The 10187-nt window shown below is 43.7% G+C and overlaps 1 long non-coding RNA gene across 1 annotated transcript in view; it reads right to left on the reverse strand.

Moving 5' to 3' along the window:
* Positions 1 to 8648: 8648 nt before the first annotated feature.
* Positions 8649 to 10187, reverse strand: part of LOC308468150 — a 56003-nt gene continuing 54464 nt past the window's right edge. The window contains exons 2-3 of the long non-coding RNA XR_013981493.1: positions 9714 to 9873; positions 8649 to 8721 (exon numbers count right to left, since the gene is read on the reverse strand). This is a non-coding gene — a long non-coding RNA (uncharacterized lncRNA). The remainder of the gene's footprint in view (positions 8722 to 9713; positions 9874 to 10187) is intronic.

Here is a 10187-nt window from a genome sequence, read left to right on the forward strand (position 1 = left end):
AAAGGCCACAGATAGAAGGCCAAATGCTTGGTTATAGAGGAAGGCTTTTGACTGGTGCCTAAAGCTATATAACAAAGGCTCCAGGTGAGTCTCTCTGGGGAGAGCATGCCACAATTGGGAAGCCACTGAAGAAAATGGCTGGTCTTGTGTTGCCACCCTCCAGACCTCTAATAGAGGGAACACGTGAAGTAGAGCCTCAGAATGTGAGTGCAGGGTCTGGGTTGGTTCATATGTGCAGAGGCAGTCCTTGAGATATTGTAGTATTGTGCCATTTAAGGGTTTATAGGTCAAAAACTGCACTTTGAATTGGACCTGGAAACTAATTTGCAGCTAGTGTAGTTTGTCCAGGATTGGTGTTATATGTTCAAACCGTCTTTTTTAAAAAAAATAATTTTTATTAACAGGCCAATCAAATCACATTAATTCCAAATCACATTAGTTCCAAATTATACAGCCAATTTTTAAAAAAAATTGTTGGGGGTACCCATACTTCGAGCTCCGAAAGGGATCCAAACATCACTCTTGCTGCTGCTTTAATTTCACAGTTCTGTCCAGATAGTCTCTTTATTGTTTTCCTCATCTTCTTGTTGTTATCATATATTCCTTTCTTTGTGATCTCTGATAATCTTCACAAGCAGGTTGAAAACAAACATATCCTGTGTGGATTTTACACTCTCCAAGAGCCATATCACATTAAGGACAGACACCATTTCCTCACCTCCGTTAGAACATTACCACAGTCTGTCCGTTGATTTCCACAGGCATGCCAATCTGCATCTCAGGGGGCCCTGCCAGGTCAAATTCACATTCCGATAACCATAAATTCACATTCCAATGACCATGGTCCTCCTTCCCCTCGTCCTCCTGTGGGCAGGCCTGTCTCGACATATCTCCATTTGTAACTGCGTCACAAAGCTTTCTTTCCATTCCCAATGTTCCCACCAGTCCTCTCTTCGATCAGAAATTCATTTCCACACAGTTCTTAATCTCCAGCTTGTGATTAGTAATTTGCAACGATTCTCTCTCTCTGGGGGGGCAGTTATTGGGTACTCACATAAGACAAAAAAAAGAAAAGTTTTTCCCTCCCCCCCTTTCCGTCTTACTCCAACATACCGATCTTTTAATGATGAGTCTTCACTTGATTTATTGTCCCGCCCGTCGCTCCGAATCACAGAGATCCCATTAATCAGCAGTCTTTACTCCCGATCTTCACTTGAAGTATGTGCATTTGCTTCTTTTTCCAATTATATATTTCAAGCTGATGCAAACCAGTGCGTGATTAGAGACAGCGTCAGGGAGAGCCGACTTCACTCGAGGGCTTCGTGCCAAGTGCCCTCACCCCCTTCTTTCGAATCCGGGGGTGAATTATGGACACAGCTGGCAAGGCAGTCCCCCCATTCCCTTGGGGGGGGGCAAGGGAGGCTGCATACTCCCATATCAGCCTCTTAATTACCTCATGTGGGTCGGAGAGATGTTATTGTCGGCCATCTTCCAATGCGCCCCCTGGTGGCCCCCCTGTATGTTCAAACCGTCTTGCCCTGGTGAGTAACCTGGCTGCTGAATTCTGCACCAGCTGAAGTTTCTGAACTGTTGTCAGAGGCAGCCCCATATCTAATATGTTGCAGTACTCTAACCTATAGCATTCTTACCAGAGCATGGGCAACATAAGTTAGATCATCCCTATCCAGATAGGGGGGCACCTGGGCACAACTTTTGGAAGGCACTCTGTGCCACAGAGCATCAAGGGGCAGCAATGGATTCAGAAGTATCCCCAAGGTGCATACCCACTTCTTCAGAGGGAGCGTAATCCCATTACAAACAGGCAACCTCCCACCTATCTGGTCTAGGGAACCACCCACTATTATAAACAGTCTAATGGTATAAACACTGTGGCTGGGGAAAAGCAGAATCTACTCAAGGTCTTGTTACAAAGCAAAGGATTAGCAACAGTCAGTTTGATCCAGGAGCAAGGAGCAAGGTTCAGGAGAATGACTTTAGGAGAAGGAGTTCTAAGGCAGCATGGGAGCTGTCAAGTTGTTCCAACCAGTTTCCCTACATGCCAAGTTTTTAAACAGAGGCAGAGAATGTTCAGTTACTTATGAAAATCACTGTGGGAATCCCTGGCCTGCAGGCAGACACTCTGTCTATTGAGGCGAGTCTCCTCTTTTCTCTTGATGTGCTGCCTCTCCCTGGGAAACAGAGCTGGACTCAGTTTCCCCCATGAATATGCCAGAAGAATGGACTTCATCAAGGGAGCTTCCCTGCATACTTTTACCACCCCCCTTCCTCTCACACAGATTCCTTGTTCTCAGGTGTCTCCCACTCCTGGTCTGAGACAGAGTGCTCAGCAGGAACCATGACAGTGGCTGTGGTGGATGTAGCTAACTCCTCTATCCAGTGAATCCAGGCTTTTTTCAAAGCAGGACTCAGCATTTGCTGGAATGCCAGGGTAATTGGCAGACCTTCATTGCCCTGGTAAATGAATGAGGTGATAAGGAGGCTTTCAAGTTTATTTGTAACAGATTTGCACACAGCAAGTCGTAAAATAAGAGCAATTGTCAAGCAGAGCCTGGGTTCAGCTTTCCATTCCTTTGATACAGTTCCTACTTCACACTAGCAACTTTAATAGCAACACTTCTTCACAAGACTGATTTCATTTCTAATTAAGAGGTTGCATTTCAGAGGACTAAAATAGGTTTTGTTAAAGCTCAATATCTTTTAAATGTTGAATTAATGCTGTCAGAAATATGTTACCTGAGCTTACTCCCAGAAAACTGTGTATAGGCTTGATATTTTGCTGTTGCTAATAAATTGAATATTAAGCTATGAACAGCTTCCCTTTGATGTGTGCACATGTGCAAAAACAATAGATCAACACAGCTGCTTGATTTTTGGACTTTCCCTGGGGATGTGGTGATAGGGAATATGAAGATGAGCTCCTACATGCTCAGATTTACCAGCATGGCACTGCTTATAGGTGTTCCGGAAGCTGTGGTTACAATATCCCTGTCTTCCTTATTATCCTCATTGTATCATCTATAGAGCAATACACTGTGTGCTTTCAAAGTGCTGATGAAGCTTTCAGCAGTGATTGGCTGAACTGCTTGATGCACTCCCTTGCATTTTTCATAATCTGCAAGTACAGCATAGATGAACAAATGGGATTTGCCCTGAACCCAACCCTAGATCTCCCTTAAGCTGCTACCCTGCACCCTCCTAATGATGGTAGCGTGAAAAGAGTCCCCCAGATGTGCACTATGCAATGCCTGCATGCTCCCCTTCAAACACAAATACAATTGGTAATGTCAGACGTAAAAGCCCCGAAATCCCACCGCTTAGACACACACTCCCTCCTGTGCTGTTATTCTCCCCCCAACACACACCCTTGTGTGTCACTGGGATGTTATGCGTCTATCTTCCAGCAATTCCGTAACATAGTAGAAGGCATATTCTGACTGATATTTTGATGTCTCTTTATGAAAGAAATAAAACTCCTTTTTTAAAGAAAGCAAGCCGCAAAACCCCAAAGCAAGCCTCCTAATCTTGCCCACACATCCTTCCTTCTGTTCCCCAGAGAGTCTCCCTGGGAGAATCCATACACAAAAATAGACAGCAAAGCTTCAAATCCCACTTCTAAGACCGGCTTGGCTGCCAGTATTTAATGATCACTACCTCTGCCACCATGGAAATTGAATGACTCATCAGTTTATCTTTGCAGGTAGCACCAAATTCAAAAGTGTTCCTGAGATCAGTAAAGTTTCCTACTGGTTTCAGCAATAACAAAATCTGGGGATGCATAACAAGCAAGAGGCTTATGAAACTCCTTCAGTGTTACAAAGTACTTGTTCTCAGTGAGCAATATAATCAATAGACCGAGTTTAGAGTCTATTCTGCTTCGTTTTGAAGGTTGCTCTATTTCAAATTCACCTTAGATTTTCCAAAGCCTGCTTTAATTTCAGCACCTTAGCATAACTCGGCTATTTGTGACTGTGTCAGTTAAGCCCTTGTGGCTGAGTTTTGCAGAGAGAAAGGCGATGAGGAACTCAAGTCTCAGCTGTCCCTTAAGAGTGGGGTTTAACTAAGGATTTAACTATTGGGGAGGGCCATAGCTCATTGGTAGAGCACATTCTTTGCATGCAAAAGGTCCCAGGTTCGCTTTGCTTCAGGCTGAGTCTCACTTTGGTTTGCTGAAACATCAGGTGTCTGTCTGCTATGCAAGTCAGTAGAAACTGTCCTTTCTTCATGGGTGTATATGGGAAGAAATAAAATATGCACCCCATATAAAGCCACTAAGGTGGGCAGCAAGGACTCTGATACCTCAGTGACGTTTGGTGCCTCATTGGTCCTTGGTAGAAGGTAGACTTATCCTTCCACCAGCCACTTTTGGGGAGTACAGCCCCTCTCCCACCTTGTGCAAGGTGATCAAATGATTTCTAGTTCCTTATGGACATTAAACTGTGTAGATCTTCAAAGCCTGAGTAGCCAGTGAGCGGCCATTTAATTTAATGATTGCTCAGTGTTGCTTTACACGTTTCTATGTTGCTGTACACTGCCTCAATGTTTTGCACTAAATAAAATATAATTTATAAAAACCTTGTGAAGCCATTGGTTTTCCATTTCATAGAATCATAGAATTATAGATTTGAATGCTACCCCAAGGGTCATCTAGTGCAACCCCCTGCAATGCAGGAATCTCAGCTGAAGCAGCCAATCTCTTCTTAGAAACCTTCAATGAAGGAGAGTCTCCAACTTCCCAAGGGAGTCCGTTCTACTGTCGAACAGTGTCATGAGACAAAGATTTTTGAGAGCAGAAGCAGTAAGGCCTACAAGGCATACACAGTCATTCAAGCCTGCTAACTGTTAACAGCAAACTGCTAAGTCACTGTGACTCGTGACTCATCTTGAGTAATGACTCATTCTCCCTCTAAAACAGGGATCGGCAACCCGGGGCCCATGGGCCACAAGCAACCCATGGGGGTCATTTAACCAGCCCATGAGCCACCCCCAAACCAAGCCACGCACTCGGCACGTCCCCGCGCACTGCACTAAACCAGCGCAATGCAGTGACTTGCTTCCGCAGCACCGGAAATTGTGGATGGGCATGCTCAGGCACATGTGTGGTCTGGGCCCCGGAGGGATCTCCACTGGAGTGAACCGGCCCAGGCGAGGTAAACCTTGCCAACCCCTGCTATAAAAGTAGCCAGCCTCTCTGTGTGTCTCGGCCAGTGTGTGTGTGTGTGTGTGTGTGTGTGTGTGTGTGCTGTGTTGTTGCAGATGTTGTTGCAGATAGAGTGGCTCCAGGACTCTAGTAAATCAGTAACTAAGACTTTGCCTCTGTGAAGAGTCAGAGAGCTGCTATGAGCACTCTGTGTATGCTCTTTAACTATGCTGTTTCTGAACAAGTTTCTTTTTCACAAGTAAAAGTTTTATTCTGTTTATGAAGAAGACTCTGTGCTGGTTAATTTACCACTGTGCAACAAACAGCTCATACTGTCAGAAAGTTCTTCCTGATGTTTAGTCATCAGTGGGAGAAGCAACAAGAGGAACAGCTATTTTAGATCTGGTCCTAACCAATGTTGATGACCTGGTTAGTGGGGTAGAAGTGGAAGGATCATTGGGCGCGAGTGATCATGCTCTTCTGAAGTTTACTATACAGCGGAAAGGAGCAGCCAAGCATACTAGGACTCAATTTCTTGACTTTAAGAAAGCCGACTTCATAAAACTTAGGGAAGTGCTGGGTGAGATCCCATGGACAGTAATACTAAAAGGAAAGGGAGTTCATGATGGCTGGGAGTTTGTTAAGAGGGAGATAGAAAAAGCACAACGTCAGGCAATACCAATGAGACGGAAACATGGAAGGTGCCTAAAGAAGCCAGGGTGGCTATCTAAAGAACTTTTAACTGAGTTAAGATTAAAAAAGGATGTGTACAAAAAATGGAAAAGGGGGGAAACCACCAAAGAGGAATTCAAACAAATAGACAGCATGTGTAGACACAAAGTCAGAAAAGCTAAAGCACAGAATGAAATCAGGCTTGCTAGAGAGGTTAAAAGCAACAAAAAAGGCTTTTATGGGTATGTTCGTAGCATAAGGAAGAACAAAGAAACAGTGGGGTCACTCAGAGGAGAAGATGGTGAAATGCAAACAGGGGACACAGAAAGGGCTGAACTCCTCAATGCCTTCTTTGCCTCAGTCTTCTCCGATAAAGAAAACAATGCCCGACCTGAAGAATTTGGAGCAAATGATTCAGCAGAGGAAACACAGCCCAGAATAACTAAGGAGATAGTACAAGAATACTTGGCTAGTTTAGATGTATTCAAGTCTCCAGGGCCAGATGAACTGCATCCAAGAGTATTAAAAGAACTGGCAGATGTGATCTCAGAACCACTGGCAGTCATCTTTGAGAATTCCTGGAGAACAGGCAAAGTCCCGGCAGACTGGAGGAGGGCAAATGTTGTCCCTATTTTCAAAAAGGGGATAAGAGAGGACCCAAATAATTACCGCCCAGTCAGTCTGACATCAATACCAGGGAAGATTCTGGAGCAGATCATTAAGCAAACAGTCTGTGAGCACCTAGAAAGGAATGCTGTGATCACCAATAGTCAGCATGGATTTCTGAAAAATAAGTCATGTCAGACTAACCTGATCTCATTTTTTGACAGAATTACAAGCCTGGTAGATGAAGGGAACACAGTGGATGTAGCCTACCTTGATTTCAGCAAGGCATTTGACAAGGTGCCCCATGATATTCTTGTAAAGAAGCTGGTAAAATGTGGTCTTGACTATGCTACCACTCAGTGGATTTGTAACTGGCTGACTGACCGAACCCAAAGGGTGCTCATCAATGGTTCCTCTTCATCCTGGAGAAGAGTGACTAGTGGGGTGCCACAGGGTTCTGTCTTGGGCCCGGTCTTATTCAACATCTTTATCAACGACTTGGATGATGAACTCAAGGGCATCCTGATCAAATTTGCAGATGACACCAAACTGGGAGGGGTGGCTAACACCCCAGAGGACAGGATCACACTTCAAAACGACCTTGACAGATTAGAGAACTGGGCAAAAACAAACAAGATGAATTTTAACAGGGAGAAATGTAAAGTATTGCAAAAAAAAAAAAAAAATGAGAGGCACAAATACAAGATGGGTGACACCTGGCTTGAGAGCAGTACATGTGAAAAGGATCTAGGAGTCTTGGTTGACCACAAACTTGACATGAGCCAACAGTGTGACGCGGCAGCTAAAAAAGCCAATGCAATTCTGGGCTGCATCAATAGGAGTATAGCATCTAGATCAAGGGAAGTAATAGTGCCACTGTATTCTGCTCTGGTCAGACCTCACCTGGAGTACTGTGTCCAGTTCTGGGCACCACAGTTCAAGAAGGACACTGACAAACTGGAACGTGTCCAGAGGAGGGCAACCAAAATGGTCAAAGGCCTGGAAACGATGCCTTATGAGGAACGGCTAAGGGAGCTGGGCATGTTTAGCCTGGAGAAGAGGAGGTTAAGGGGTGATATGATAGCCATGTTCAAATATATAAAAGGATGTCACATAGAGGAGGGAGAAAGGTTGTTTTCTGCTGCTCCAGAGAAGCGGACACGGAGCAATGGATCCAAACTACAAGAAAGAAGATTCCACCTAAACATTAGGAAGAACTTCCTGACAGTAAGAGCTGTTCGACAGTGGAATTTGCTGCCAAGGAGTGTGGTGGAGTCTCCTTCTTTGGAGGTCTTTAAGCAGAGGCTTGACAACCATATGTCAGGAGTGCTCTGATGGTGTTTCCTGCTTGGCAGGGGGTTGGACTCGATGGCCCTTGTGGTCTCTTCCAACTCTACGATTCTATGATTCTATGATTCTATGATTCATAATCTCCTTTCTTGTAACTTGAATTCATTGGTTCGAGTCCTACCCTCCAGAGTGGTAGAAAACAAGCTTGCTCCCTCTTCCATGTTACAGCCCTTTAGATATTTGAAGAAGGCTATCCTATTTCCTCACACTCTCCTCTTTTCCAGGCTAAACATACCCTGCTCCTTCAACCATTCTTCATAAGGTTTGGTTTTCAGACCCAGGATCATCCTGGTCTCCATCCTCTGCACATGTTCCATCTTGTCAGCATCCTTCTTACTATTATTATTGGAAAGATTTTCACAAAGCTGTTGGGATCACAAAGAGATAAGGTCTAGGTGTGACACCACTTAAGTCACACTCAATATGGCCTCATTGAATTTAATGAACTTAGGTTCCTTGAATCCACTAAGCTAGATGGAACAATATGCTCTTATTCAATATAAGGTAGCTCCCTATGTTCCTAATAAGTGGGTGGCATCCATGTGTTTGTGTGGTTTCATAAAGATTATTTATGTGCAGTGTGTTACTAATACACCACAGAAATACCAATACACTGGTATGCTATGTTCATGTTCTCTGTAGGCATCTTGGAGGGCGGGGACCAGAACCCATAGTTATACTTAAATAGATTATCAATAGTGCAAATAAGGTTATCAATAGGTCAAAATACTTACTGCTCTTGGCAGGAGAAAATGGCTAGCATGCAAACTAGTTACTTACATTGTGAAGTTTAATAAATAATACAAATCCAATCACATCCTGCATGCTTTCAGCATTGCCATAGTAGCTTTCGAAGGCATCATTTTCCATTCATTGTTTCCATTCTGCTGCAGTTTGTCTTCCACCAAGACCTATGCCATTTGTCCCGCTGTCTGCTGTGATGAATGTATGCAATTTCATAGTTAATCCATAAATTATGTTACCACATTATTCCTTCTCATTCATTTTGAAACACAATGTGAATGCTGGGAAAACATAATAAATTATGTCGCATTTGTGGATGGAAAGCAACAGCAACAGCAAATACTGATTGCATTCTCTGGCTATCCATTACAGATGTGGGATAAAGAAGCAAACACTGGACATTTCTACCCTGACATCCCTTTTCTTTATGATTCTCCATTGTGTATTCTGTCATTTTTGAGCCAAACATTTTGCCTTAGCAGGTGGAGTGTGTGAGACAGCAGGCTGTGTTCTGCCTGGTGCCTTAGTGTCTATGAACATTGACTTGTGTGCATATGTGCTAGGGACAAAATATTTATTTACTCCCCTACAACAGATTTCTGTACCAGTGACACAGAGGAAGGTCCTGAGTCTTGAACACTAACAATGGTTTAACAAGGCATCTCAAAATAGGTTTAAAATGAAGATAGTGATTTACTGAGAACAGGAAACAAATAAAAATAAAAATAGACACTGTGCCTGGTAAACAGAGATGGCTGGAGTGCATGGCCTTCATACAAGGCCCCATAAAAATATTCTGGCTGCTATAGCATCATTCAAAAAGGCAGCAGGGGAGGGGATATCCACTTCACAATAAACATGTTGCCATAGACTGTTTCCAGCTACAGCATTCGGTGGGTAATCATAAATACACACATACCCACTTTGGGATTGTGTGTCCAACAGCAAAGGTCAATGCCGTCAGAAAATAACTTGTGCCATGTTCTTCTAGAGATTGATCTTTTGGCATATGGGAAAAATAAAACTGCACAGACTGAGAGAAGCAAAGAAGGCGGAAGGAGAGGAAGGAGGAGAAAATCCAAAGTAAATGGATTTAAATCCAAAATTAAAATTTAAAATATAATTTAAAAGGAATAAAATAAAAACAGCAGTCTCACATTACATTAGCCGCAAGTCCACTCACCTTTTCTGGTGGGCTGCATTGCAGCCAGGCAGCCAGGACTCTGCAGTGATCTGGCGGGGGCCGGAGAATTGACACCCCCTTCCATGTTGTCCTGGCCGCATTGCTGGTGTTGGGCGATGGCCCTCCTCTCTTGCCCTGTCGCCAGATCTGGTTGGATCTCCTGTGTTATTCTGTAGGCTGCGTTCACTCAGATAACCAATAAAGTAACCAATAAAGTTGTGGCCTATTTGAACCCATAAACCAAAATGCTTGTGCCCTTGTGTTTATTATCCATTAGGGAACTGTGGATTATGGGGCATTGGCATGCAATCCATCGGTACCCTGTAGCTTTTAACGAAATATTCTTCCTTGATTCTCCTTTTTTTCAAACCAGCTTCCATGTGATTCAGAAATGGAAACCACAGTTCCGTTGTGGTGTGAACAGTTCAGACAGCTTTTGCCCACAGGTGGATGAAAACGTTGATGAATTGGATT

This window comes from Podarcis pityusensis (genome assembly GCF_964106645.2).
Source record: "Podarcis pityusensis genome assembly, chromosome: Z".
NCBI classification, from domain to species: Eukaryota; Metazoa; Chordata; class Lepidosauria; order Squamata; family Lacertidae; genus Podarcis; species Podarcis pityusensis.